Source organism: Argopecten irradians, chromosome 1, assembly GCF_041381155.1.
Source record: "Argopecten irradians isolate NY chromosome 1, Ai_NY, whole genome shotgun sequence".
NCBI classification, from domain to species: Eukaryota; Metazoa; Mollusca; class Bivalvia; order Pectinida; family Pectinidae; genus Argopecten; species Argopecten irradians.
Window position 1 is genome coordinate 8,897,406 of NC_091134.1, and position 7,545 is coordinate 8,904,950.

Here is a 7,545-nt window from a genome sequence, read left to right on the forward strand (position 1 = left end):
CAGTTTGCCTGCAGCCAGTATATGAGGAAGTGCGAGTGCTTAAAATCATAACACATTTCTTGTGACCGACATTAAAATTTATATAATATCTATGTGCAATAAATGATGCTTGTTCGCTTGTTCATTGATAGTTCGATTGCTGTCATACCATAACAATAGGCATTCTATGTTTCAGGTTTTCGAAAACGGTTGATGTTTGATTGTAACTGCAAAAAAGTAGTCTTAAATAAATGCTTGTTCATTGTTCATGCGCTTTTCAAGCATTATTTTTATATCACCTCCAAGTTTAACCAAGGTAATGTGATATCATAGTTTTACTAACAAGGCAGTTAACACCAAAGCAATATTTGGTATCAGTAACGGAAATTACCGATGTATATATATCCCGACCGCACACCGATCAGTTTGTATAATCTTTATTCGGGCTCTTCCGCAACTATTCGTAACTACTCGGTTAATTCCGTGAAATGACTGATAAATTCCGCGCTCAGTCGGCCTATCTCTTTTGCTTCACTGCGCAATTAATCAACCAGGCAGATGATGTTTATAAGGGTGATTAAACTGGACCGATAACATCTAACAATGGACAAAGGATGACCACACACTGCCCTTTTAACGAACAATTTATTATTTTTTGTCTATCTTTATATCAAAGAGAATTATTTGTTATCAGCGACATTTCGATATTCTTTTCAAATTAAACATAAGACAATTAATAAGTGATATGGTTGTAAAGACAAAATAAGAATATATATCTAATTTGCATATTACAATTTTGTTACAGTACCTTAGCGGCTGCTAGTTCTGTCTGGACCCTGAACACATACAAATTTTCATCATGGACGAAAGAGCAGTCTCCCTAGACACGGCCACCTTTCTCCCCTGGGGTAGATAAATTGCATGTTCATATACCGCTGCGCGAAATGTACGTGCGCCTTTATCGTCTGCTTGGGTCATCCATGGACATAAATATAAAGTTAGAACAAGCTGGAGCATCACAATAATACTATCCATGTTAACCAATCTTCACATACATTCAATATATAAGATTTACTGAAATGTCCAGGAAGAATTCCTGTTTCTATGAAATCGGTCTGTCTGCGAAAATTCCAAGAAATGATGTATGTAGTTCTCAGAATCTGGGGTCATCAAATTTTGGAATATCAAAAGCTACAGATGTATATTTGTTTAGTAGCCGTGCGCGACACGCTTGACTGTTGTAGCCATCACCAGGGGGTCGAGCTGCCCATGTAGATGTTGTGGTAAGGGACAAATATCTCTACTTAGATACATGTATTGGTGAGGATATTAAGCATAAGTTGTTGTAATCTTGCTACCAACCAGTCTAGAATATAACAAAAAATGGCAAATTATTATTTCAATTTCTAAATAGAAATAATGAGGGTTTCGGTGTCCAGGCAGAAAGAGAAGCCAAAACGTCTACCACTACTATGGAAACGGCATGGGGATGTCTCAATAACTATTTCTGAAATCTGATTTTTTTATTTTCCCGAGAAGCTAAATATAATTATCAGTTTTGCTATACATGTTTATGTCTGCCAACTCCAGCTGATTTTGTAAACAGTGCAATATAAGCGATAATTAGCCATGACCTGAGCTTATGAAATAGTCTATTTTTAGTATTCAAGCGATAACATATCTTTAAACAAAAAACAAAATTGTTAACATGTGAGTACATTATAACACCATTGTGAGTTCAAATTGAGTTCAATGACTCGAAAAGAGGATTAAGTTTCACTGCATATCTAACAGTCAATCCATAGGTCTGTCTAGACCTCAGTCCACCGAAAAAAAACCCGAACCAATTGTCTATCTGCCATGAAAGAACAGTGCGTTTTGCAGCTGTGCCATAGGCAACAATTAATAGTACCGCAGGCAAAATGGCGTTCCTCAGACAAAAGGAAAGAATATGCACCCTAAGTTGGGCCATTGCCTCCTTCTAGTACTGCCAAATTGAAACAATCACAGGGCTGGAGAAAAAAAGCTGAATCAAAACGCGAAAAGTCATAGTCAGTCTCTGTTTAATATAATCGAAACATACTAGATAGAACATAATATGACATTTTATTATACCTTTACTTCTTTTTCGCTATATAAAAAATAGTCAATAGAAATTCTATTAAAATTTTCACTGTCATAAAAAGCTATTCCCCGGTAAATAGTCATTTGGGCTATTTACCGTGGGAAAAGGCTATTTACCTGCATTCAAATTTGGCGGACTTTTCCTCTATAGCGATTTTGATTGGACGTCATCTGACGACGTTTCATGACGTCAGATGACGTTTATGTGACGTCATTGACGTTCCATCGCAAAGCGACAAGGCTGGTGTTTGGGAAAATGGCTGTAAACGGAACACGATTTGACAACTTTGACGAGGAAACACTAACAAAGTTGGTAAACGAAAGAGACAGTGCAAATACCCAACAGGTTATCAAAACTGCGGTAAACATCTTGAAGGATTACCTCCGAGAAAAATCACTTGGAACGATCAGTGAACTTGAGGGTGGATCCCGATACACTAAAAAATCCGTGATTACAATCGGGTATGGATTGCAAAAGTACTTTTTAAAGAAGCGCGATGAGGATATTATAAACGCCGACGCATTTAAGAAAGCAAATGAAATGTTCAAGTCGGTGTTGGTGAACCTAAAAAAGGCGGGATTAGGGGATACGAAACACAAAGCTCCAATTGATGCAAAAGACATGGAGAAGCTTTACGCAAGTGAAATCTTTTCTACAAATACCTCGGAGGGATTACAAAACCGGACAATATTTGAATATCTATACTATTTGAGTATTTCTGTAATAGAGGCCGTGAGAACCTGAGAGATAAATGATTTCAAAAATTTAATACTGATGCTACAGGGAGACGATACGTCACCGTCACCAGTCGGCAAACAAAAAACCATCGAGGCGACGATTTAAGAGACAATGACAAGGAGGGACACATGTATGATCAACCAGGTACTGTAACGTTGATTTTATTGATAGTTTTAATATTTCAAATTTGAAAAAGCGTATTTAAAGGTGTAGCTTATACAAACAATACCAAATTGTTTACAATTACGTCGTGTTCATTTTTCATTAGCATTGACTTTTGTCGTTTGTATGAGTCAAGTAAATAATGCATTTCATTTTCCTTCCTCTTCATATGTTTCAGGGAATCCTAATTGTCCTGTGGCTACTATTGAGAAATACCTAAGCAAATTAAATCCTAACAATGACAACTTCTGGCAAAGGCCGAAGAAAACTGTCGATCAGATCATGGATGTGTGGTATGATAATTGCGCTGTAGGTAAAAATACTTTGAACAATTTCATGTCACGGCTCAGCAAAGATGCAGGTCTCTCTGTTAAATACACCAACCATTGTATACGGGCAACATGTATCACGACGCTTGACAAAAAGGGAGTCGAAGCAAGGCACATCATGGGCATAAGCGGGCACAAATCGGAAAACTCTATCAGGTCTTATAGTGAGAGACTAAGTGAAAACAAGAAACGCCAAATATCGGACATACCAAGTGAAAATGTTGTCCCAGCAAAGTCTCCAAAACTACACAACTCTGTCAACGGAAATGAACTAGCTACATGCTCTTCCAACCTCCAGCTTCCCGACTTTTTAGACGACGAATTCGAAAGTATAATGGCTGACATTACTGCATATGAGCTAGCCGCTACTAGGACAAATGACTGCAATAACATCCCAATGAGTACATCAGGCTATATTCCAGGAAATTTCCATCTCAATAATTGCAATGTTACCATCAATATCACAAAGTAGAATTAACTGGATCATATAAATACTGACTGTTGTTATGGAATATTATATATGTTATCTTATTTACTGTTTGTGCATTTCTTGAATATCAATAAAATTTCATTAATTTAATACAGTATTTCAGTTGTGTTTTTTGTCAGAACTATAATTATAAAACACAGACATGGTCAGAGGTATGGGTATTATGGTGACGAACATATTATTACCAATAAAATGTTCTTGATTTTACGCGTCATTTAATCACGATGACATCTTCGTCACTGTAATAGTATACACCATGTATGCTTTTTACATAGCGAAAATGAAGCAAAGGTATAATAAAATACTTATTGAATGGGTATATTCGGGAAATAGCACTTTTATGGTTCCCCTCGACACGAACTATTTTCCTCGGCTTCGCCTCGGAAAATAGTTCGTGTCGAGGGGAACCATAAAAGTGCTATTTCCCTCAAACCCATTCAATAAGTGTCTAATATTTAAGTTGTCATTGCAGATTTGTAAGTGTCTATTACGTAAGGTAGGTTGTTATAGTTTAAACACATTTTTTGTCAAAATAAGGACCGGGCAAAAGATATTAATATATACAAATCCATCTCCTGCGTAAACACAAGAGACACGTTGGTATCCCCATTTGCCAACCATTTTCATCATCTGGTATGTTCTTGGTGCCTTGCAGACTGTACATTTACATCAATTCTTTATCAGATGTGTTCCCAGGTAACAGGATAAAACCTACAAAGTACAGGTGTCCATAAGTCCGATGGCATTCTCAGTATTGCTATTGCTTCCTACGCCAGGGATTTGCCTCTCCTTTTCTAGCAACCTTATTAATAATTGAATATACGATAATTACTCCTGTTCTGTGTGGATGAAATGAGGTATTTCTAGTTCCTAGTGATGATTTATGCCACGATCCTACAATTAATATACGCAAATTTATTGTCGTCTTTATGACGTCACTTTTTAACTCTACTTTTCAGGGTCGAGTAGTTCAAAAAGTGTTTTTATATCACCTGATCAGTGAAATTTGCATTTCTCATTTCTCTAAAATCCTGTGATTATTATCATTTTTTTCTCTATATTCAACTTAGGAGAAGTCATATTACATAGTTAAATGTTATTTTTTTATTGTTACTAAATTTTCCTTGCTAGGTTTGTTGTTTAAGAGGTTCAGCATTGTTCTGTTACTTATGTAATTTAACGGGGGATTGCTATTATAAGCACTTCCTATTGCCGAAATTCCTTTGTAGTAAAATCTTAGACTTAAAATAAGGCGTGATTAAACTGAAGTTATGAAACGATGTTGATTTAACGTCTGTTTTGATTGGAACGTCAAGACTTAGAACCTAATATAAGAATAAACATGGAGACTGTGGGAACTCATAACATGTTCATGCCGGAATCGAAAAAAAAAATCTGATATGTTTGTTTACGAAATAAATATATACGTTTGGACTATAGAAGGCAGTAAAATAATGATTAATATCTTCCATCTAGTTTCTACTGTAGTCTTATATAGAAGAATATGCCTTTACCTTGTATTTGTAGAATCATTAAGACATGACTGAATTCAATCATTATCTTACTAGGGTAATGATATGATTGAAGTTAAGTTTACAAAGTGAAAATAAAAACAAAATGTCTTTTTGTCCCTTTAAATATATATATATCGAAATGTCTTTTTTACAAATCCGCGTTATTTTTTCTAACGAATAAATAAATGTACAATATTGTTTGATATTAATGACCCAGGTGGACTGGGTAAAGAATCAAGATATCTCTATAAAATATTTATATCGCACTAGGTAACCCTTCTCTACAAACCAAGAGATAAAAAGATAAAATTATAGTGTCATCTGTTGTGAGAGATTTCCAGGTACTTCAGGGTTCACCCACGTACACATTGTCCCTTTAGGAGGGGTCATATGTAGAAGAGGGGAAAACTCCTGGATAACAAGTATCGGTTGTTATAACTCGCATTATTATGAAATCCAGAACCTATTTTGCCTGGTATAGTGATACGATTTATTGTTTCACGATAAATGTCCTCAACCATTTTAAGATACTCGTAACGACCGCTTTTTCATAATAATGATACAAAACAATTTATTTTTCATTCGTTTGTTTTTATGGACTATTTCTCTTTTTTGATGGACTATCTTTTTGATAATAAAACAATTATCATCATATCACTGGCAGAATAAATCTTGAACATATCAAAACAATTGAGATCATCCCTGTCAGTTTTTCAGATACAGTTGAATTGTCCACCCAGTTACTACGTTTCACCTAACTTCTGTATAACATTACGTTAGTTAACAAGTCATGTAGGTAATAAATACCCTTTAGGCCTTTTCCATCCCTTTCAGTTAAAAAAAACCTTCCTAACTTGCAAATCAATGCTTACATAAATATGAAAATATAATATGTAAACATTTTTACTCTATAATACCAGAAACATATATAGATAGAGATTGGCAACTCCGCTTTTTTACGATCGGCAGATGTACCTCTGTATGTGCTAAGAGATTTTTAGATAAACTCTTAAATAGTTAAATACAGCAGAATAACTTTGATATGTTATAAAAGTTCAATAGTTTTTAGATGGTTTGACTACAATTTTGGATAGAAAAAAAATAATATTTTAACTCATATATTAATAAAACAAAATGCACTTCCGGTCCGGTTTTAAATGTATGGTTTTCCAAAAACCAGGTAAAATTGCTTATTTGCATGCTTTCAAAAAATCATATTAAATAACATAAATCAGGAAAACTGGTAACATCAAACCATGATTAAATGTTTAAACGTTGTGTTGATGCAAAATTATCATGTTTAAAAAAATACACTTTGAAGTAGTTAGCCAAGGGAAAATGCCTATAAACCGGAGGTCCCGCTGCCTGTCAACAAAGACAAAGAAGGAGTTTCCAATCTCTAAGTATTTATGTTTCTGATAATACCCTAGCTTGATTATGAGTATAACAAGAAAACGCTGAACAACTTTGATTTACGGAAAGATCTTTCAATAAAAGATTACCACATCTGTAGTGGAGGACTGTTTGCGATTAGAAGATTTTAAGCGGTTTACAAGAAATAAACATCCGTTCGTGCATAACTGCATTTGTTTAATTGGACATAATTGGAAAATTATCTAGAATTAAAAATAACAATTCTTAGCAATATTTAAGGATTAAAGTCTCTTTCTGGTGGTTCTATCGAAGGATAAAGTTGAGTAGGGTATCGATATTTGGAATGGGCCGCGAAGCGGTCCATGAAACAAATATCGATACCCTACTCAACTTTATCCTTCGATAGAACCACCAGAAAGAGACTTTAATCCTTATATTTACAGTCTTAACTATTATTTTCATAGCTCAAAATTTACCCTTATTAGTGTTTATGGCATTTATAAGACTAAAATTGAATTATATCGTTTGGTTCCGACAGGCATTTGGAACAGCCACTCGAAGTTGCGGAAATTCCCGCCAATTTATCAATGAACATACAAATAAAATGAGTTCCGTCTGATGAAGCATATATATGGGGTTTTCCCGGTATGAAACTATAAATCGTTTTATTTATCTGTTGTTAAAAACACCGTGGTGCAAAGCACTTTGGTTTTAATCTTTTACTTCGTATGATTACACACGCTTACATAATTCATAACGTGGCAGGATATTTAACGTAGTTGTGACGCGGCGTCCGATTCAAACCGCCTGTGTCAAGGAGGTGTGACAAACAGA